The following is a 23,546-nucleotide window of genomic DNA, read 5'->3' as shown; positions in this document are numbered from 1 at the left end:
TGTCACGAAGATTGCTCATATCCCAGGGCCAGCTTGGAAGGTGAAGGGAAATGAAAGCCGAGGGACAGTATGCAATCCAGAGGGGTACAAGAGCATGGCTATCTGGAGAACAGGAAGCAGTGGCTCTGGGGGCTGAGTGTATGGGGATGGGGAGATGGGCAAGGGACCTGGACATGATGCAAGGTGAGAGGTCAATAAGCTGGGAGGGGCAGGTGACGTAAGGAGTTTGAAGAGGAGGACTATTTCCTACCATTCCCTGACTTCCGCTTTTAGCAGAAATGGTCTCTTTGTGGCCCTGACACACCCAGTTTTCCCCCATTTGTTCATTTTTTTCCAAAAAAAATATTTAATAAGATTCTATTATATGCCACACACTATTCTGTGAATTGAAGATATGGTGGTAAATAAGGTAAACTCCTTGTGGAGTTTATAGTCTAGCGAGGAAGATACATGCCTGTGTGTGTGTATATATACATATATATATATATGTATACATACTATTTGTGTGTATTTATTTTTTGCCAAGTTATGATTAATTTCATGAAAACATACGTGTGTGTGTATATATATATAATTTTTTTTGACAAGTTAATGATTAGTTCTATGAAAAATCAAACTTTGTAAGAATTAAAATGTGGGGTGAGAGGATTTCTATTTCGCTTAGGTGGTCATGGAAGGTCTTTCTGTGCTGTGGGAAGTGACATGTGAAAAAGACCTGAAGTGAGGAGCAAGCCATGTGAATATCGTGGGGAAGAGTGTTTTAGGCAGAGGGAACAGCAAGTGCAAAGGTCCTGAGACAGGAGATATTCCAGGAAGAGCAAGGAGGACAGGGAAGCTGGAGTACAATGCATGAAGGCAGAGGGGTGGGAATGGAGGGAGAAGTCAGGGAGCAATCATGGTAGGCTTGTAAGTAACAGACAAGGTTATGGATTTCATTCTAAATGTGATGAATCATTGGAGGGTTTTGAGCTGGGGATTGATGTAATGTGACCTACATTGTGTTAGAATCACGCTGACTGCTTCTGAGAAGTAGGCTCTTAATGGGGCAGGTGGCGGTCGAGGGATAAGTTGGGAGACAGTTGCTGCGGTACAGGTGAGAGATGATGGAGCTGAGCAGCAGTGCTGTTGGTGAGAAATGGTCAGATTCCACATATATTTTACATGTGGAGTCAATACAATTTGTTGATGGAGTGAATGTGGGGTTTTAGGGAAAGGGAGAAGTCAAAAGTGGTTCCCAGTGTTTTTTACTGGAGTAACTGGGTGACTGGTGGTGCCATTTACTGAGACGAGAGACACTGACAGGAAAACCGAGCAGGGGGTAGAGAGCAGGGGAGTGAAGACTTTTCATCTGGAGAAGCCTGTCAGACCCCCAAGTGGAGATGCCATCTGGGCAGCTCGTTGCAGGAGCCGGGAGTTCCGGGGTGAAGTCAAAGGTGGAAGTAGACGTTTGGGTGTCCGAATATAAATGGCAGTTAAATGCTGTCTCTGTCCTGACCACCTTTTCAGGACCAGAGTCAGTGCTGCCTCTTCCATGAAGCCTTCCTTGACCATCCCAGGCCTTTCCTTTGCCTTCCTGTCTTTCCTTTAAGCTGAAGCCCTTTGTTTGGGTTGCTCGGGGAAGCTTTGGCTTTCGCCTCTGATTTAGATCTCTTGGGGCCTCACAGGGCCCTCACAGGGCCTCACAGGGCCCGGCTCTCCTTGAGGTGAGGGTGCTCACCTTCTATGTGCAGAGGCAGGTGGACCATGCTTCCCAAGGCTCTATATGGTTGGTGTCATGGGTCCACTAGACAAGACCCTGTTCTTCTTGTCGTTAGAGCCTAGACCCTCAGGGTCCTCAGCACGCATTAGGGTGGATTCAAAACATCATCAGGAAAGCCAAAGACAAAAGACACATATTGTGTTTATATGATATACCCAGAATAGGCAAATCCACAGAGAGAGGGGCTTCCCTGGTGGCACAGAGGTTAAGAATCTGCCTGTCAATGCAGGGGACACGGGTTCGAGCCCCGGTCCGGGAAGATCCCACATGCCGCGGAGCAACTAAGCCCGTGCGCCACAACTACTGAGCCCACGTGCCTAGAGCCCGTGCTCCGCAACAAGAGAAGCCACCGCAGTGAGAAGCCACCGCAGTGAGAAGCCCGCGCACCGCAAGGAAGAGTAGCCCCCGCTCACTGCAACTAGAGAAAGCCCGCATGCAGCAACGAAGACCCAACACAGCCAAAAATAAATTTAAAAAAAATTAAAAAAAAAATCCATAGAGAGAGAAAGCCAAGTAGTGGTTGCCAGGGGCTCGGGGAGGGGGTAGTGGGGTGGAGGGGGATTGTCCAGAGACTGCTCAACGGGTCCAGAGTTTCCTTTGGAGTGATGAAAAAGTTCTGAACTAGATCGCGCTGTTGGTTGCACAACGTTATAAATGTACTAAATACTACTGAATTGTAAACTTTAAAATGGTGAATTTTGTGTTATGTGTATTTTACCACAATGAAAAAAAATACCAAGACATGTTGTCAGGGATGACAGTTTCTACAAGCTTCGCATTCTGTTCTCTCCTTTGCAGCCTCGCCCCCGTTCCACTGGCTCTTTCTACTTGGGGGCAGGGCTGGTGGCCAAGGGCAAAGCACGGGGATGGGAGAGGTTGGAGGTTTGCGGCTGGGAGCTGGCACTGACCTTCTTCAAAAGGCTGTCTGTCTCTTTGTAGGGAGAGGTGGAGGAAGGCAGTGTTGGAATGGCAAAGCAGGGTGGGTTTATTCCCACCTAACCTGGGTCTGGGATGCACATGGGGTGAAACAAGGGCTGGTCACAATGTGAGAACTAACTAAGCTTAGGGAATCACCATGTAGATGGAAACTGAATAGACCCTGGAGACCCTGCCTAAAGATCCCTACATGGTGATCCCTAAGCTTAGCTAGGGGTGAACCAAGCTGTTCACCACTGGCATTTGGAAATGCCCCGCAGCGGTCAGGACACAGGTAGGGGCTGGGGCTGGGGGCTGAGGGCTGAGGCAGATGGCCTGGGAGCCAAACTGTATCCTGGAGGAGGGTGTGCGGTAAACTGCTAGCTTATGGAACATCAGGCACTGGCTGAACTATTGGTGCAGACTGAGTCTGACTCGTGGGTGGAACAGAAAGCTGCTGAATTTGTCTGTCAGAAAGTACCATAGCCCAGGAATCTGCTCAGCTCTTCACATTTCTTTGTGTGTGTGTGTGTGTGTGTGTGTGTGTTTGTGTGTGTGTGTGCGTGCATGCGTGCGAGTGTGTTTGTGTGTCTAGTGGAGGGACAGGTATCTCCTGGTCCACGGGCTGACTAAATGATGGAGAGCCTCTTATTGGCCTCTTTTTGACCCTGGGACGATAAGCAGCGATTATTATTCTTAAGAGAATTCTATGGCAGATGAGCAGAGAAAGTGCAAAACACAGGCAGTTTGGTGCTTCCAGAATATAATCTCAGTGACTTTTCAGGCAGCATTAAAGCCTTTTCGGGTTTCATCCAATCTTATCTCCCATGTTTCTCCAACTGGAATCTTTTCCCTGATACTAGACTAAGCCTTCCTAACTTCAACCTCCTCACCTTTACATATAAGAATCTCTTTGGCCAAATCCTATCCATCCTTCAAGAACAGCTCAAACCTCACCTCCTCCATGAAGCCTTCCTGGTTTCCTCTAGCCCACAGAGATCTTTCTCTCCTTTGCAGAATTCTTCAAAGGATTAAAGTTGCTTTCACTACTTGGTTAAATCAGCTTTTCCCAAGAGAGATATTTCAGAGATGTCACCACTATATGCAGGCACAGAGTGGATGTCTGACCAACATCTGGTGAGTGGAAATTTATGCAATCCTAAAGATCAAACAATCAGTGTTTTAAAAAGAAGAAAAAAAGTGAGGCAGGTAGAAATGTGTGTGGTCAATGATTAATGAGCCCCCCCAAAGAGAGTGCTTTAGGAACAAGACAGAGCAATACTGTCATTGGCAGCAAATTTGAAATTGTGGCCCTTGGGGAGAAGGGAGGCTGCCCTTAATTAACGGGTAGCTGGAAAAAGAAAAGACAGCGGCGTGAGAGGCTGAGATGGGGAGCAGGCTGAGAAAGCTTAGAATGAAGATACTGTGTGATGTTGGCAATTTAAAAATGTTACAGTTAGCAATGAGTAATAGATGACTGATCTAGTGGAAAATGCAGGGTTGGTTCTTTAGGAAGGTAAAAATGGGGTCTGTGAAGTGATAAGGAAGTTAACTGTGGGTAGCTATATTGGAAGATACAATGTCAGTTTGTTTACCAATCTCAATGTTTCTGTGACTATGAATGGAATTGCTCTGTGGAGTGCTGGAGCCTTAAACAGCCCTAGGTATTGTTTACACGTTCCACACGCTTCCATGCTGAAGTGTAGTGCATCAGTTAAACACAGGATGTGGGGGTAGGCTGCCTGGGCTTAAATCCTGGCTCAGTTACTTACCACTTATGGTACTTTAGGAATGCTACTGAACCTCTCTGTGCCTCAGTTTTTCTCATCTGTAAAATGGGGTTAATAATTGCACCTCCCTTATAGTGCTGTGAGGATTCAATGAGGTGTAATTTACGTAAAGCTTTCAGGAGTGTCTAGCATGTTGCAGGAGCCAATATACTGTTAGTTATTATTACCATCAGTTGGCAGTGTCTTCAAGGCTTTGAGGATGGGACTGATGGAAGAGCTGGTGTTCTTTCCTGACGGAGGCAGTGAGAAGTCATGGACCAATGTGTACTCATCTGGCCTCAAAGGCTTAGAAAACCCCGATATTTCAAATATTTGCAAAAATGTTTGCAACATTCAAAAGGTGAATACCAAGAACCTCATCCTGGGCTTATGGGTTTGAGGGGCTGGTGCTGTTTGTGTGACTGTCCATCACCACGTGTCACCGGTGGGCTGGATGCCTGCACCTGGGGACAGGAGGAAAGGTAGAGATTGGCTGCTGGTCTCCAGACAGGACCCTTAAGGATGCCATGAGGGTGTGATGCAGTGGATTCTCTGGGCCAAAGACTGTTGTCTCAGGTGACTGCAGATCCCTGACCAGCCCAGCGTGTGGTGGGTGTTTAGTGGAAGAGAGGGAAGAGCGCTAGGGGCATCCTTCGGGCCTTTAGTGCCAGCCTGACCTGGGTTCAAATCGGGGTTGGCTTATCACCACTTATGTGACTTTAGGAAGCAACTTAACTTCTCTGAGCCTTGGAACACGGGAGGAGTATCTAAGATAATGTATATAGAGAGCCTGGCACATAGTAAGACTAAGTGTTAATTCCCTTTTCCTTGGTTCCATCATTTGTGAAATGTAGATTAAAAAAATCTTGTGAGGATTTTTATCATAATTATAGATAATAGTTAGTCATTCGTTCAACAGATTTTTTTTTTTTTTTAGTGTTGACTGGGTGTCAGATGCTGTCCTAAAGGCTTAGGGCATATCAGTGAATAAAACAGCAAAGATACTGGCCTTTTGGTAGTTTAAATTTTAGCAAGGGAAGATAGACAGTAAACTAACATAAATGAATAAAGTTTCTAGTGTGTAAAAAGATGTTAAGTGCTGTGGAAAAAAAAAACACCAAAAGTAGGGTCAGGGAGCTTGGGAGTGCTGGGTGGGGGGCAGTGTGTATATTAAATAAGATGGCCAAGACAGGCCTCTTATTGACAAGGTGGTGTTTGAGCACAGACTTGAAGAAGAAGATGAGGAACTTAGTCATGATGATGTTTAGGGGAAGAGCATTCCTTGCAGAAGAAACAGTAAGTGCAAATGCTGTGGGGCTGTGCCTGGCGTGTTGCAAGAACAGCACAGAGGCCAGTGTGGCGAGAACAGAGTAAAGGGAGAAGAGAAGGAGACGAAGTCAGGGAGTAACAGGGAAACCAGACTGTGTAGGGCTTTGCTGCCATTGGTGGGGGTGGGGCTTTGGCTTTTACCCTAAGTGAAATGAGGGTGCATTGCAGGCTGTTGAGCAGAGAGGAATGGTGTGATCTGCTTATTTAAGAGGATTGCACTGCACACTGGCTACTGTGTCCAAAGTTGACTGAGAGAGGCAAGGATGCAAACAAGGAGACCAGTTAGAAGGTTACTGCTGTGTCCAGGTGAGAGATGATGGTGGCTTGAACCACGGTGGTAGGAGTGGTTGGTGAGAAGCAACTAGGTCTTCTTATATTCTGGAAGGTAGAGTCAGTAGAAATCACTGATGATTGGATGTGAGGACTAAGAGGAAGATAGGAATTAAGGACAGACTGAGTAAGTAGGAGGATGGAACTGCTATCAGTTCAGAAGAATGTGGAACAGGTTTGGATGGGAAAAATTATGAGTTCACGTTTGGTCATGTTGAATTTGAGCTGTGTATTAAATATCCAAGTGGAGAAGTCATGTAAACAGCTGGCTACATTCATTAGAAGTTTGGGAGAGAGATCTGGGCTGAGATATAAATTTGGGAGTTGACAATATATAGATGGTAATAATTAACACCATTAAAGACTGGATGAGGTCCCCAAGGGGGAGAGTGTAGACATACAAGAGAAGAGGACCAAGGACCAAGTTTTAGGGGCTCCAACTTTAGAAGAACCAACAGAGGAAGTTGAGGGGGAAATGATTCATGAGGTAGAAGGAAAACAAGGGAGTGTGCTGTAATGGGAGCCAAAGGAAGAAAGGGTTTCAAGGTGGAAGGAGTTGATGAACTGTGTCAAATAATGTGATGGGTCAAGTATAGTAGTTACCTATTGTGTAACAGATCACTCCAAAACTTAGTAGCTTAAAAGAACAAATGTTTATTATCTCATAAAGTTTCTGAGGGTCAGGAATCTGGGAGTGGCTAAGCTGAGTGGTTCTGACTCAAGATCTCTTGCCAGGTTACCATCAAGCTCTTAGCTGGGGCTGCAGTCATCTCAAGGCTCAGCTGGGGCTGGAGAATCCTACTCCAGGCTCACTCTTACAGTTCTTAGCAGTCCTCAGTTCCTCACTGGTTGTTGGCCAGACAACTCATTTCCTCACCATGTGGGCTTTTCTGTAGGCTGTCTGAGTGGCCTCATGACATGGCAGCAGCGTCTCGCAGAGCAAGTGATGCAAGGGAGAAAGAGAGAGAGATCAAGCAAGAGCGCATCCACGATGGTAGTCATAGCCTTTTATAACCTGATTTTGGAATGTCATACCATCACCTCTGGATGCTCTTGGTCACACAGACCAAACATGGCGCAATGTGCAGGAGATTACACAAGGTGTGAATGCCAGGAGGACGGGGACATCATGGAAGTTGGCCACCACATCGAGTATGACAAGAAGAATTGATCATTGGATTTAGCAACGTGGAGGTCATTGGTGACCTTAACAAAAGCCACAAAGAGAAATGTTTGATTACAGATGGTATAAGAAAGGGTGGGAGGAGAGGAACTAAGGCAGTCAGTATACAGCTCTTTTGAAGTTTGCTGAAGAGGGAAGCAAAGAAATGGGGTAACAGCTGGTGAAGAAAGTATTTTTTATAAGGTGAGAGAAATCGCACTATGTTTGTGTGTTGATGGGAATAGTACAACAGAGAGTGAAAAATTGTTGATGTATTATAGAAGAGAAAGAATGACTGGAGCATGGTCCTTGAGTAGGAGATGGAGATAAGAGCTTGTGTCAAGGAAGAGTGGACTTTAGCTAGAAGCATGCTGGGTTCAGGAAGACACACCACATGGTAGGTGGGCAGATATGGTTATGGGAGTTTGTGGAGTTGTCTTTTTAAAAAAACTTATTTATTTATTTTTATACAGCAGGTTCTTATTAGTTATCTATTTTATACATATTAGTGTATATATGTCAATCCCAATCTTCCAGTTCATCCCACCATGGGGAGTTGTCTTCTGATCATTGCTTTTTCTGCAGTGAAGTGGGAAGCGAGGTCATCAGCTAGGCTGGCTAGATGGTATATATCTTTAAAAATTGCGGCTTTGATACCTTTGATGACTTTGATGATGGTGGGTAACTATGGCTGCAGTTAAGGCACCTTCCTCACGATTCCTTTTGCTTGTGGTCAAAAGGTAGAACTTATGTTCTCATAACTTGTCCAGATGGTGGGGCATCTGCAAAGTCACGGTACTCTTTGCAAATTAACATAGAAACAAAGGTCTGTTTAACTCCAAATAAATAGTTTATGCTAAAACAGATAAAATCACCTACACATTCTTACATAGACAAGAGGTACCAGATCTCAAGAGTTTAAGAAAACAATTACAGGGGAGAAATCTTAATATTGAGGAAATTCTTTTCACTAACTAATTTATTTTCTGGGCATCAGGAGAAGACTGGAGTCTCTTTATTTCAGGAGTAGAACATATCTGGTCAGCCTGCAGCCTGGTTGGAAAATATCTGTAGTCAACCTAGCGAATGACTGGCTGGGACTTCTAGGGTAGTTCAGAGCCCTGAAGATAGACAGGCTTTCTGTTTCAAGATGAGGGAATTATAGAGCTGACCAAATAGACTGCATAATGAAAAAGCACAGGGACTTGCTGGAGTTCTCAGAATGTCTCTGAAAGAAGCAGGAGCATCAACTAACCCCCACGCCCCCGCCGCAAGCTCCCAGCAGGGCTTACATTATCAAATCCTCTCCTCTTATTGGATCTCACTGGAATAAATAGTGGTTAGGACTCTGCCTTGGACCCCTAAGCAGACCAGCCTCCGGCCTGGGCCAAGTGACTTGGTCTCCTCTTGAGTCCACTAGGAAGGCTCTAGGAGGAGGGAGGACAGTGAGAGAAGCTTTTGAATGGACCACACCTGTGATGCTTAGAATCCAGCTTTTAAGACCTGGCACCCCTCCCTCTACCTTCTCCTCGTCCTCTTTTCCCCCTGCCTGGCTCCTCAGCCCTGCGACCTCCATGTGAAGACCTGAGCATGAGGTCAGTCCTTGCTCCTCTTGTCCTGTAGGCAATTCCCATGGGCGCCCTCCTGATTCCCCCAAAGCCCTCATCCCATTGGCTGGGGCAGAAAGTAACCTTGGAGATCCTGGATGCTCTCCTAGCAACCGTGCCAGAGCTGGTGGCCACCTCATTTTTGCAGAGACAGATGCTTCTGTAAGAGGAACAAATCAATTAGCCAGTCTGATGCTAATGTACTAATGCCACCTTTTCAAGCTGGTACATGTCTCAGCGGAGCTGCCTCTTCCTTCTATCCCTGCTCTGGCGCTCAATTTTCCATTGTTGCGTCAACCCCCGGCTTCTGGAAGGCTCCATGGACCACAGGATTCCTGCAGCGGGCTGATTCTTGACCTCTGTCTATTCTGAGGTCAGTTGTAAAATGAAACTGCTGGCATCTCAACATCTGTGAAGACCACAGGCCCTACCCGGATGCTTCAGCTGACAGAGGGCAGCTTAATTCCCATTTCTCATGCAGTCTTTGGAGTGTGAGGAACAGCTATTCCTTTCCTCCCTATTTCCTGAAAAATAGGACAAAGGTGTGCTAAAACTTTAAATTAGATGATAACAACAACAACAACATTTTCCTCCATAAGCTTAATAGCTTAGAAAGTGCTTTCTCACATTTTATCGTATTTAATCCTCATATATTGGAGGCCAGGACAATTATCTCCATTTTACAGATGAGAAAACTGAGGCCAAAAGAGGCTGCTGACTTGCTCAATGACATTAAGCTGGTAAATGACAAAGCTAGGAATAGAGGAAGGCGAAGATAAAAGGCCAGTAAAAGGTGATTCAAAGCAAAAGTAGATGCTGGAGGAAACCCTCCTGGCAGCTGGAGCCAGGCGGCTTCGAGAGTGCTTTCTCTCCACAGACCTCGCTGAAGGAGACTGGGGCTCGTGGAGCACCAGCACCTCTGCGCCTCTCCCACGCCCCACCTGGATCACCTTTCACTGTGTCAGCTTTTCATTCTGTCTCATTTTCAGGAAAATGTCTTAGCAGCACTGCTGGACCTACTCTAGTATGTTTCTGAGGGGTTTCACTTCATCGCGCAAAACCAAGTACCTCTTTGAAATCTGTAGCCCCATCTTTAAAAATCAGCCTTTTAGCTTGATCAAAGGGCAGAAAGCAATGGAGAACCAACTAGAAACGAATCCCTTCCTCCCCTTCCCGTGGTCCTGCTGTGCAAAAATAGCACTTCAGAAATTCTGTTTACACCAAGAGGACATACATATCAGGAGAACCTCCTCTGCAGATCCTAGGTGAACCTTGATCCTTCAGTGAGCCCCGTCAGCCCACATCCAAAATCTCTTAAAGATTTGTCCTCATATTGTGACCTTTCTGCCCTTCTGAAGTTGTGGGAGCTGACTCTTCCTGAAATATCCTGAATCAAAAAGTAATGGCTTTTAGGAAAGTTACAATCAGCTTTTCACTGGGAAGAAAGATCAAAGAGATGTATTTTTAAAGAAAAAGAGGTGGAAAAAGAAAAAAGAAGCAACTGAAAAATCTTGTCCTCTGAGTCCATTGAGAAAATTCTGAATTATTTTAGTGGAGAGCTCTTCCAACAGTAGACACATTGATTTTTGGCTTCTCTTCATTGTTTTGATCGCTGGTTATATCCTCCTTTTCTAGATTGTCAGCATTGGGTAGAGGTGAATGAATTACTCTTCCTCACAGTTTATTGATTTCTGTGTTGCACATCGATTTCAGCTCAGAATAAGAGAGAGCATCCTAATAGAGCTGTCTAAAATTGGAAGAGTTGCCTTGGGAGCAGTGAGATCCCTATCAATACAGGTGTTCAAATATAGGCTGAGTGACTGTGCAGGGAATATTTAGGGCCGTCTCAAGTGATGACTGGGAGGGTATCTTGGGTAATCCTTAATGTCCTCTGTCTCGTGTTCAACATTAAAACCCTGGATGACAATCGCTTTAGGTAGAGCCTGCATCTCGACCCGGACGATGTTTCCCACGTGGTGGTATGCTAGAGGATTTTCACTGGTGAAGAATTTACTATTAAAAACAGGAAAAATATAAAACGAGATAACACTCCATTCCTATTAGAATGGCCAAAATCCAGAACACTGACAACACCAAATGCTGACGAGGATGTGGAGCAATAGGAACTCTTTTTTTTTTTTTTTTGCGGTGCCCGGGCCTCTCACTGTTGTGGCCCCTCCCATTGCGGAGCACAGGCTCCGGACGCGCAGGCTCAGCGGCCATGGCTCACGGGCCCAGCCGCTCCGCGGCACGTGGGATCCCCCCGGTCTGGGGCACGAACCCGTGTCCCCTGCCTCGGCAGGCAGACTCTCAACCACTGCGCCACCAGGGAAGCCCGCAACAGGAACTCTTATTCGCCGCTGATAGGAATGCAAAATGGTGCAGCCACTCTGGAAGATAGTTTGGCAGTTTCTTGCAAAACTAAACATACTATATGAGCCAACCGTCGTGCTCACTGGTATTTACCCAAAGGAGCTGAAGACTTATCTCCATATAGAAACCTGCACACAGAAGTTTCTAGCAGCTTTATTCGTAATTGCCAAAACTCGGAAGCAGGATGTCCTACTGTGGGTGAATGGATAAACTGGAACATCAGACAATGGGGTATTATTCAGTACTAGAAAGAAATGAACTGTCAAAGCATGAAGAGGCATGGAGGAAGCTTAAATGCATGTTACTGAGTCAAAGAAGCCAATCTGAAAAGACTACCTACTATATGATTCCAACTATATGACATTCTGGAAAAGGCAAAACTATGGCGACAGTAAAAAGATCCACGGTTGCCAGCGGTCAAAAGGGTAAGAAGGGATGAATAGGCAGAGCCCAGAGGACTTTTAAGGCAGCGAAAATACTCTTATGATACTATAATGCTGTACACCTGTCATTATACATTTTGTCCACACCTATAGAATGCAGGACAACTAGAATAAATCCTAATGTAAACTCTGGACTTTGGGTGATAATGATGCGTCATTGTAGGTTCATCAGTAGTAACAAATGTATCGCTCTGGTGGGGAATGTTGACAATGGGGGAGGCTGTGCATGTGTGAGGGCAGGAGGTATATAGGAACTCTGTGTGCCTTCCTGTCAATTTTGCTTTGAACCTAAAACTGCTCTAAAAAGTCTTTTTAAAAAACTGAAAAAAAAAGTAAAAATAGAATCAGCACATCAAATCAAGATTTTATGGATATCATTGCCTAGGATGAAGCTAAGACAATCAATGCCATGGTAACCCACATTAAGACTGCACAAATTACAGGTGGGGTCCTAAGACATGACCTTGAACATTTAAAACCTTCATTGATGAATTTCAGCTCTAACTAGTCCAAAGGGTGAATTGTACAGATGATCTGGATAAATAATACAGGATCGTATGTACAGTATTTCTATGCTATATCTCAGTGCTCTTTTCAAGGGTCCATTGTGACACAGATTTGAATTTGCGCAGCCACAAAACTCAGAAATGGTTTGCATTATTTCTAGAACCTTATTTGATTTCTGAATCCCCAGTCACTTTAATGGAGAGCAACTTGAATTTTTCAAAGTCATGCTTTTCCTTGGTTCTAGCCAGAGATTTTCTAGTTAGCTCAAGATTTATCATTCTTTTGATTAAATATACAGTTAACTAATATTCTGTCTCCTACCCCTTCTTTCCTGGAGCTTACATGGCCTGACATTGGTGTGGGGTATGTGGCCTGCGGGGCTGGCTGCAGACTGGCTGTGACTGGAGTGTAGGTGTCCTCCGGTGGGCGGGCACTGGTGTCACTGCATTAGCTATTGGAGCCTCTGTGTGCCCTGCCATGCCTCTAGGCTCCTGTCTCTTCCTTGCCCGAACCTTGAGGCCCCTTCAGGACAGTGGCAAGATTCCCCCGCTCCTCTCTGTGGGCAGGAGTGTGTGCTGAAGATGGGAAATCTTCAGAGATTCTCCTGCACCACTTGGAGGGCACACGAGCTTTAGGGGTGAGCTGGGGCCATCCCAGGCCCTCCCTCTGCCTCTCCTCAGTCCTGCCTTGCCTCTACTTTTCCTTGTGGCTCGTTGAGCTCCTGTTGATCAGGGAACTTCTACTGGCTGTCTCTGCCCAGGGTTCCAGAGAGGAAGCAGGCACACTTACAGTATTATTGCTCTAATAGCTTCCAACTAGTATAGGCTCCTGGTCTCTTCCCCTGCTCTCTAGAGCCTGTTCTCAATACCAGCCAAGTAGGATAGTATCATAGCTCTGCTTAAGACCCTCTGATGCTTCCCATTTCACTCAGAGCAAAAACAAAGTCCCTCCATGTTACCTCTCTCAGTTTATCTCTTGCTATATTCCTGCTCTAGCCACACTGGTCTCCTTCCTGCTCCTGGAATGTTCTAGGCCTGCTCCCTCTTTACGGCCTTTGCACTGCCTTTTCTGTCTTTTCAGAGATCTGAATTGCTCACTCTTTTCCTTCCTTCAAGTTTGCTCAAATGTCACCTCTCCCAGAAGGCCTACCCTGACCAGGCTATTTAAATTGCAGCCCACCCCAACTCTCCCCACCCTGCACATGGCCGTCTCTTACCTAAGGTACAGTTCCCAGCTTAAATAAATATCCTGTCCTCCAAGCAGCCTCCCTGACTCCCCACTGTCCTCTGTGGACTCCCAAAGCATGTGATTCTTTTTCTCATGTAAGCACTTATCATAGTGTTGTGTCAGAATCTATTTACTGGTCGGTTTTTATCCCTGATGCCTAGCCCAATGTTTGGCACGTACTAGGTGCTCATTATACATGTGTGGAAGAAATAAATGATTGGATGGATGAATGAATGACTCAGTTCATTAAAAAAAAAAAAGATTGTTGCAATAACTAGAAGGCTCGTAAAGCCTTCAGCATGGTGCCTGGCTCAAAAAGAGGGAATTTATAATTTGTATGATAAGGGAGGGCTTCTTGCCATGGAACTTCTGTATTGTCTAGAATTCAGCTAGTCCCAGAGAAAATGGCACTGATTTTTATACAGGAGAACTGTATAAAAATATCAGACTGAAATGTTTGGAAAATGTGCATTGGATGGAAGGGGCAGTGCCACGTTTCTACAGCATCAAGTCTTTCTTACACACGACTAGCAGAGGCCCCTCTTCTTGCCTCACCTCCTGTTATCACTGACTGGCTGTCATGCAGCCCAGCTCCCTGCAACACTGGCACCTTAGAATGTGCTAATGTATTTAAGTGATTTTCATTTTGCCTCTAAGAACCTGCTGCTGGGGGAACTCAAGTTTAAGGTGGGAAAAAGAGGTAGAAGAAAGGCAGGATAGACTATCTTGGAGCATGTGTCTGATGCCTAGATGGTCCAGCCTTTCTGGTGCTTCCCAATTTTGTATAATTATGTTTTTTCCAGTATAGGTAACTATATGAGATGTTTCTTATACATAATTTTTCAAGTTAAAAAAAAATCTTTTTTTTCAGACCAGTTTTAATTTTTGGATTGAAAAGTAAGGTTGCCATAATCATAGTGGATTTTTTTGGACAAAATTATGGTGAAGACAGGAATTTGGCAACAGCCAAAGGGCAGTATAAGGACCCTGGCAGCCGGAGGATGGGGTTATAAGGTGGCAAGAGAGAGCCTAGGGACCAGGAAAGGAGGTGGAAAGGTCCCAAGACTCATTTTGTCCATTTTTTCCTTGTTTCATCCCAGAGCAGAGCTGTTACTTGATTTTTGTCAGGTGATGACACGATCACAACTGACGACTCACTCCCTCTTTTCCGCACCTCTGGGCAGTCCCAGAGCCTGCTCTGTGATGATCCTGCCTGGTGCTGCCTGGGGAGGCCTGGGACATTTCTGCCAAGAGTGTGCTCTGCCCCCGTGCCATGCTGTGCTTATTTAGAAAGTGCCACTGCCCATAGCTCTGCTTCTTCTGCACAGTCCTGTGTAAAGACATAGAGCCAGAGCCGGGTGAGGGGCCAGGGAGAGTCCGGCACAAACGTGCATGAACTTAACAACCCACTACACATACATGTACATGCAGTCACCGAAACATGCAGATGGCCTGGGGATAGGACCATTTGAGGTCTGCTCCACTTGCAAAGTACAGCTTCCCAGAGGGACACTGGGGGAGGAATCTGATATTGAAGTCCAGATTCAGTGTTTACTAGTGATGTGACCTTGGGTGAGTTTCCATTATTAAATGAGAATAGTAATAATTCTTACCTTATAGGGCGGGTAATAAACATGCATTTCTGGCTCTGCATAAGTGTTCAATAAGTGAGAGTTATTGTGATAAAACATTATTACTGTTGTATTATTACTGTCATTAGAGCCAGGGCAACGCAGTGGATGACGGCAGGGCATTTGCAGTCAGTCAGACATGTGTTAGAGGCCGTACCATTTAATGACTATGTAACCCTAACCTTGCGGTATTACATAACCCTTTGAAGTCTCAAAGGGTTTGAAGTCTCACCCCTCAGTTTTCTCACAAAAATTAAATGAAATCTTAAAGGATCTATTGCATGAATGGCCCTTAATACAGTATCTAGCATAAGATAAAATAAAATAAATAAATAAAATAAAAATCCCATAAATATTAACCATTGTATTTATTGATGATTATAATGATGACAGTGTCTGCTAGGACCACTAAATATTTTTATACTACACTTAATTGCAATAAGTCCTTTCCATGTAATTCAGTTCCCTTCCCCACCTAAAACTTACTGCTTGCTCAGTTGAATTTAACTTTATTCAGTTTAACTTGAGTCATTTCCCCGTTATACCAGGGAATCTTAGAATTAGAATCTCACTCTCAAGAATTTCATGCAAGACTGAAGTCCCAGTGTCTATGTATAAAAGATGAACTACAACCAGAAAACATGTAGAGGAGCATGAGGTGACTTTCGCCCTGCTGTGACCAAAACAATTCAGTGGTCTTGCAGGCTCGTGGAACAGTTAACATCTTATCATTGTACGGGTGGGTACGGGGCTTCTACAGTTAGTAAGCTTTAGGACGCAAGTGACAGAAAATCTAACTCAGATGCATGGGCTGCAGCCATCAGGCAGGAGCTGTGATGAGATGCATGGGCTGCAGCCATCAGGCAGGAGCTGTGATGCCTCATCTTGCTAGTGGCCTAGAGGTGGATGGCTTCCAGGCTGACAGAATCTGGTGACTCCATTCCTGTGGCCTGCCCTCCTCCATGTGGCAGCTTTGTCCTCAGGTTGGCAGCGAGGTGGTGGCAGCAGTTCCATGGTTCACATCTGTGTAGGACACTGTCCAGAGGCAATTCCCTTAAAAGCTTTCCTTAAAAGCCGGGAGAATTCTCTCCACAGCCCCAGTAAGCTTGTCTTCTTCCTTCATTGGCCTTAAGTGAGTCACGTGCCTTACCCTTAACTAGTCACTGGCAAAGGGTTAGGGTTACCTTGACTGGCATAGACTAACTAGAACCCACCCTGGTGCTGGAGCCCATTGCCCAGGTTGAATAGAGACTGCATGAGGGTGGGGCATGGAAGGATCTGGAAGATTAACCGTAATGCCCACTACAGTTTTTCTTTTTAGCTTGTTGCCGGTGTGCAGGCACTTTCAGCGTGGCTGTAATTGTTGGTCTAATCTCACAAGTGCCCTGTGTCCTAGTGCACAGCTCCAGGGGCCACCAGTCTGAGCCGCACACCTGGTTTTGCCGACATTGTGCATTGTGCGTGTGTATTGAGCATAAAATCCTGCACGTCATGTTATCCCTGGAAATGCAAATTTTGTTCTCAATGAATTCTTTGGCTTAAAAAACAAGTTAATTATAATATCATTATTAATAATTACGTGGCAAAATATACAGTAAGTGACCGGAAGGAAAAAAGCATAAATGAACAGTGCAGAGAGTGCAGAGATGAAGGTGGGATGAAGGAAAGTGTCAAAGCTCTCAGAGGCCAGATACGCTTGGAAGGCATCAGTTCATCCTTCTGTTTCCGTCAGCGCCTAAGCATCCAGCTCAGAAGCCATGACTTGGCACTTGCTGGCAGGCTTCACTGTCACTTCCCATGTGTCTGACCACAGCTGAGTGGGTGGCCGGACAAAGGCTGGGTTCTGAGACAGGTCTGACATCGGGGGGCCTGACCCCTGGGAGGGGCCAGCACTGGCGGACAGATGGGGCAGAGCTCAGCATCTGGAAGGGACAGCCACCACCACAGGGGCTCACAGCTGGCCAAGATGCAAGGCCTTGAGGGCTGTAGGCCTGTCCTTCTTCCTGGGGCCACACTGTGGAAGCCTTGAACGCAGACTCGGGGCTCTGCGCTTATCTCTCTGGGTGGGTGGTGATTCAGACCGGCTCTCTCAGTGCAAACCATGCTCCCTGCTTAAATCCGCAGAGTGAGGGGCTGCTCCTGGGCTAGTGCCTCTGAGAGCCTGTAACGGAATTGGAATCCTGCTCAGAGAAGAGATGCCGTTTGACTGCACAAATAGTGCTGACTCCCACCCCAAACTCTGCTGTGGCAGTAACTTCCTCCTCTTTGCAAGACAGCTTCCAGGCAAATCAGCTCAAGTCGTCTTGGTCTCTGTGGGCAGGAGGGATATTATTAGGCGCTAGCTGGAGACCCACAGTGCTCCTGGAATTGACACTTGACAAGTATTTGATGGAAACAAGGGTACTGGAGGAGTTTTTGCAGCTGTTTGGATTCAGCTGTCCAAGCCTGATGCTGCAGTGGCTTGGCCACATACCTTTCAGGGAATACGTGTGGTCTCCTAGAAGCCCCCCAGCCCTTCTCTATCCCAGGCTAGACAACTGTGGCATCTCAACTCTGTTTCTGCAAGTCCAAGGGGTTGTGGCATTTGCTTTCTTTCCAGCTGTCATCATAACTGACTCCTTCCAGATCCTATCCAAAGAACAGTATTCTGTCCTTAGATTTCTACTTCCCTTAAAATCTTCAGAAAACGTATGCATTCCTTTTTAGCTTTGTCTGTTTACGTCTGGGTGCCTTAGGGAAGTAGAAGGAGTGACAGAAGTAACAAACCCTGGAAAAGTCACAAATGCTCAAGGAATTTCAAGATACTCCTGTGGAAGTAATTTTTGGTTTACATTCCAAAGTAGTTGTGTTTAAAAAAAAAAGTAAGAAAAAAAAAAGTGCCTGTACTGGGCCTCACCCCTTGGGTTTCTTTCTGGATTCTTTCTGTGGTACCGTAAAGATTTTTCAGTGCCTTTATCACTCCCCAGCACATAGTAGGTGCTCAATAAGTGTTTGTTGAATGAATCTATGGGCATTTCTGCACAGGGGTGTATTAAGTCTCCCCTCCCATGTGAAAGCATCTCCCTTCCCTTCTCCAAGTCAGGCAGGTCCTGTAGAGATTGTAAGCAGTTCTTAAAGCAGAACAGTAAAGGCGAATATTCAAGCAGATTGGAAAGTTGCAAGCAAAAGCCCCTTAAACCCACTCCTACCCACTCAAATGTAGTTGTAAGGATCTCTGCAGAAGCCAGATCTTTAAGGGGACTAATTTACCACAATAGCAAAATTATGGTATGGGAAATTGCGGAGTGTCTTTCTTTCTCCCTACGTTCCTTCCCTCCTCTCCCCCCACCCCCGTTCCTTCCTTTTATAAATCTTCATTGAATGCTTACAGCGCTGGGTGCTAGGGATACAGCGGTGGATAAAGTCGTTGTGGCCTCTGCCTTCATGTAGCTTGAAGGCCAGCGTGTGTGTGAGGGGGGGTGGTCATTCATCAAAGGACTGTAAAGATAGATGTGTCTGTGGTATGAGCCTGCTGCGTAATTGATTAGGACCCACCAACACTTGGCACTGTTGAGGTCTTGTTTTCGGAATCATCAGGATCCTTTGGTGAATTGATTGTCACACCACTTAGGGTTTCTCCTTTTCCTTTTGTGTAAAATATATCTGTTTATCTCTCTCTGTGCACATTACGATGTGGCTAATTTTCAGCAATTGATTAATACTTCATTGGATTGGCCAGTATTCCATGTATTTCACATATTTGTGAGCATTTGCATTTCGATTCGCTTGTGTGGTTATATCACGATGCAAGTAGCAATAGTGTGACGCAGACGATCAATACTGTTTTCTCCTCCCTGTCCTTGGCACTCAGGTAGACAGCATTTCTGCTGTTCTTCGGCTGAGGAGGGCCAGGAGACAGTTCTGGCTAATGCAAGAGGGGAGAAGTGCTATCCATCGCTTCCAGGTCTGGCCTCAAGACCTTTCGCAATGTCCCCCAAGTGCTTTTTCTTTTTCTTTTTCTTTGTCTCCAGGCTGGAGAGAAAAAGTCTAGTGGAGGACTCTGAGGCTCTAGGCTCAGGTGTTAGCTGCCTGTTTTTGTAAATGAAGTTTTATTGAAACAGCCACATTCATTTGCCTATGTCTCATCTATGGCTGCTTTTACACTACAAAGGCAGCAGTGAGTATCCGCAGCTGAAACTCACGACCTGCCAAGCCTAAAATATTTACTTTCCAGCCCTTTAATAAAAAAATGCCATCCTTAGGGGATGACAGAGCCCCTGAATGAAATAAATCTGGGTCCCAGAATGACATCATGGAGCAGAGTCCCTCTTTTTCATCTTCTAGGCCAACTTGCATTATTAGACTATGACATGAGAGAGAAAGAAACCTTTACTGTATTAAACCACAGACATTTTGGCGTTGTTACTAGCATTACTTACTCTAATAAAATGTCATTTGCATAATAAAAAATGAGAGCTAACATTTATTGGGCGTTTCTACCAGGTACTGTTCTACGTGTTTATATATTCAGTTCCCAAAACAACCTTATGAAGTATCTACTCTTAGTGACGTTTTAAAAATGAGGAAATGAAAGACTATGTCATTTGCCCAGGAATTCATTTGGTCAGAGGGGAGCTGGGATTCATACGCAGGCAGCTTGGTTTCAGCATGCTGACTCCTAGACTCTCTTCTTTGCTCCATATTTACATAATTCCCATCTCCAAGTTCTTTCCCAGGGGCTATCTTATTTGATTCTCACCACAGACTTCTGTAAGACAGGTTATATTGTTATCCATGACAATACATTATATAATTATAGAATATATTTATTATTAACTGTTGTATAATGTAACATAAATTATATAATGATTATTATTATCATTGTTCGGGAGAGGAAACTGACCTAGAAAGCTTACTTGACTAGCAAATGGCAGAACTATACCCCGAGCCCCGAGCTGCTGACACCAAATCGAGGCTCTTTTGCCTCCCTCAGTGCAGCAGACGTAGCGATCACTCCATGTTTGAAGTCGTGTGTTTTCCTTGGGTCTTGGTTTCCGTTCAAAATGCACCAGCTGTCAAATGCTGTTGGACATTAGCCCATCCTTGAACAGTCACCATAACAACACAGACATATGGAGAGGGATGTGGGAGGGGCAAAAACTGACGCCAGTGGAGGGGAGAATGGAGTTTTGCAGGGAGTGTGGGTGGGTCAAGGAACTCATCTTGGATGTTTTTTGGTCCCTTCACTTCATGATGTAGATTGAAAATGGGTGAAAGGAACACTGTCCTACCTACGGGGCCTTTTAACCTCCTAATTCATTACTTCTTACCAACTCAGCACAACCTCTCAGGACTATAGGCTGCTTTTAGGACACTGTTTCTCAAGACGTGATTCCTGGGGGTGGAGGGGGTAGGGTGGTGCTTATTAAAATTGCAGATTCCTGAGCCCACCCAAGACCTATTGCATGAGGATCTCTGGAGGGAGGTCCCAGGAATCTTCTGTTGTAAAACCAGCAATGGAGATGATTCTGAGGTTCACTAAAGCCTGAGAACCACAGCCTCGGGAGGTTACAGCAGATGAACTAACCCAGCTTTTACTCCTTTGTAGTCAGGTAGCAGGCTGGCTCAGATAAGAATCCCTAGAGGAATATTTATCTCTATACCAGGAATGTTCCTCTCTGAGCAGGTGGGTGAAGAGGAAGAGTAGAGTTATTCCTTGCCTTTTCTTTCACTGGGCAGGAAGCCTATTAATTGTGTCAGTTCTCTTCTGTAGAGCATCATTTTTAGACAAGAACTCAGAACGGTATCTCAATTGTGTAGTATCTTATTTTGAAAAGTGTTCTCCTCTTGGGATTGTTCATTTCTTACAGTTGGGATGGGGACCTTTCTGTCCTCTTCCTGCCCAGGGCAGACAAAGGGCACAGGGCTGGGATATGTCAGGTCCAGCTCAGGCACATATGTGTGCCCACCACTCACCTTTTACTGCCTATCAGTCCCATTTCTGTTCACCGTCTCCCAACCCATGCTGCTTGGTGGTGTAGTCCGTGGTGATTTCTTCCTCCTTGCTGAACTCAAAACTTTCAGGGTATAAAGGCAGTACATTCATAAGAACATTGTGACCTTGTTGACTTCCTAGTGTATCCATTTCTCAGAAGGTGGCTGGAAGATGCACATGTTCTGGAAGAATTAGAAAGTGAGGGGTGAGAGTGGGATGGGCATGAACCCAATGAGAGGAAGATGCATGTCTTCAGCATGGCAGACTCACCTGCTGGGCTTGAGAGGCCAAGGGGATGCCCGGGCCATTATTACTAAAGCAATCAAAAATAGATGAATAAAATTAAAACTCTTGATAGGATATAAAGGGAAAGATGGTGCAAAGAACATAATGTTCCTTTGTGGAGGAAGATCTCGACTTCGGCTCTGAGAGGAGAGAGGGGAGAAGGTTTCAGAGGCAGGCCGGAGTGTGACTACTGGCTCTAGCATCTTTGGCAGTGCAGGGTACTTGGGGTAGGGGTGGAAAGGAGAGCCCTTACCCTGCTACCCCATGTGGCCTGGCAAGCAAAGGAAGAGTTTTTAATGGAGCTGCTGGATTGCAAATGTGTCACTAAGCCCTCTTCCTCCTCAGGACCCCTATAATTTAAGATCCCGTCCCCTGCGCGTTAGCCAAAAAAAAGCAACAAAGAAAAAGAAGAGAGGTAAGTGGAAAGCAACGTTAGAGGAATAAGACAGGTGCCCTCGGGGCTTTCATGAGCTCATTCTTAGGTCAGTATCTCAGAGCAGCGGGACCTGTTTTCCTTCCCCTAGGGACTGGGGCTGGGGCCCACAGGACAGCAACTTTGCCCTCAGGAAGCTTCTTTCTTGGTGTGTCCACCCTTGATTCTGTTTTGTGGATCTCCATCCTCTCTTTTTGCCTGCTGCTCTGTAGAACCTGCTCCTGTGGGCACAGACTGAGTGACAATGATGGTGTCCAAGAGGTGCACTTGAAAGGGCAAAGTTTACAGACGTTTATAAGTCAAGTTTTATCAGAACACAGTCAGACATTCATTTACATATTGTCTGGTTGCTTTCAGGCTACAACAGCAGCATCTGAGTATTTGCAACAAAGATTGCAGAGCCTGCGAAGTCTAAAATATTTACTATCTGGTCCTTTACAAACAAAGTTTGCCTGTCCCTCTAGATCTAGAGATTTCTCACTGGCTTTAAGTGCTTAGCCCTGAAGTGACGTGCGTACTCCACTCACAACTCACTGGGCAGCACGGTCACTTGACCCTGCTCAACCATAGGGGGCCGGAAGTGCATCCTATTATGTGCCCAGGAAGGGAATAACCAGACTCTGGGGCCAACAGTACCAATGACCACCACAGCAATCTACTATGTGTTGAACTCAGTACTAGGGGCTGGATATAGAAAGATAAGACAAAATCCCTGATCTCAAGGAACTCAAGGAATGCCAGAATTGGGGGGTTGGGGGAAATCTAAGTATAGAGTAGATTCAAATGTCCTTCCCTGGAAGATGTAGACTCTGTCTTGTCTAAATTGCCTGAGATGAAAGATGTTTTCTCAGCTTGATGATAGCCAGACCTGGGGACTGGCCAGCTTGGCAGGCAGTGGGAGCGACAGATTCCCCTGATGAACATTTATATCAATAATAGAAGGGTTGTTTAACAGGAATTCTTAAAGGAAAGATGAGATAATTTCATGTTTTGATATTTGTAAAATTGATTCAGTTGAAGCGGGAGCGCTGTGGTGCATATTATTGCTGCTGTAATTTTGGCAAAGATGTGATTCAACTTGGCAGAGTGTCTGGGAAGGGGAAATCCAGGAAGGAGGGAGAGGGTGGGCCAGGAAGCGTAGACAAGGAGCCAGGTCCTGGTGGCCTGGTGGGAGCCGGGAGGGTGGCCCAGGAGCCTCTGCCATAGGGCGACATGAGGAAGAGGAGGCTGCAGGCCGCAGAACCCGAGACTGCTTGGGTTTCTGGTGGTGCTGAAGCTTGCGGAGCGAGTGGGAGCAGCCCGGGAGGGGTGCGTGCGTGTGTGTGGTGGAGGAGAGACATTTAAACATTGTAGGAATGAAGGATAAATTTAAAATCCATCAAGCAGAGTTGAGACAGAATGACAACGTGAGGAACATGAATCACTCTTTCTAGGGACCCACCCAACTGCGTGCAGGGTTGGAAATTATTTTCTCCTTCTCTCCTCCCTACCAAGCTTATCCTGGACCCTTTACCTCCCCTGGCCCTGTCCTCTTGACCCAGCTTGGTGACTGAGTATCTAGCGCCGACCAGCCTCCAGCCCAGTATTCCCAAGATGTTTGCTGGTAGGGCTGGGACGACCAGTCCAGGTGCTAGAAATGCGGGAGGAGACAAATAAAGAAGTTATCTCCCACCCTCTCTCCAGGGAGGTCAGAGTCTATTTAATGTTCGCGTCAGGCTTGATCACCTACGCGCCAAGATCATCCTTCCTTTTTTCTTTTCTACCTGCTTCCTTAGTGTGATGAGGAGGGGCCTGGAGAGGCA

At 45.7% G+C, this 23,546-nt stretch overlaps 1 protein-coding gene across 1 annotated transcript in view; it reads left to right on the top strand.

The window, feature by feature from the left end:
• Window positions 1–23,546, top strand: part of CACNA1E (calcium voltage-gated channel subunit alpha1 E) — a 474,871-nt gene that overhangs the window by 80,114 nt on the left and 371,211 nt on the right. Inside the window, exon 2 of the mRNA XM_049700372.1 lies at window positions 3,692–3,811. The gene's annotated coding sequence lies outside the window, so the exon portion shown is untranslated. The remainder of the gene's footprint in view (window positions 1–3,691; window positions 3,812–23,546) is intronic.

This window comes from Orcinus orca, chromosome 1 (genome assembly GCF_937001465.1).
Source record: "Orcinus orca chromosome 1, mOrcOrc1.1, whole genome shotgun sequence".
NCBI classification, from domain to species: domain Eukaryota; kingdom Metazoa; phylum Chordata; class Mammalia; order Artiodactyla; family Delphinidae; genus Orcinus; species Orcinus orca.
The sequence above is the reverse complement of the archived record's forward strand: the minus strand, read 5'-3'. Positions and strand labels throughout refer to the sequence as shown.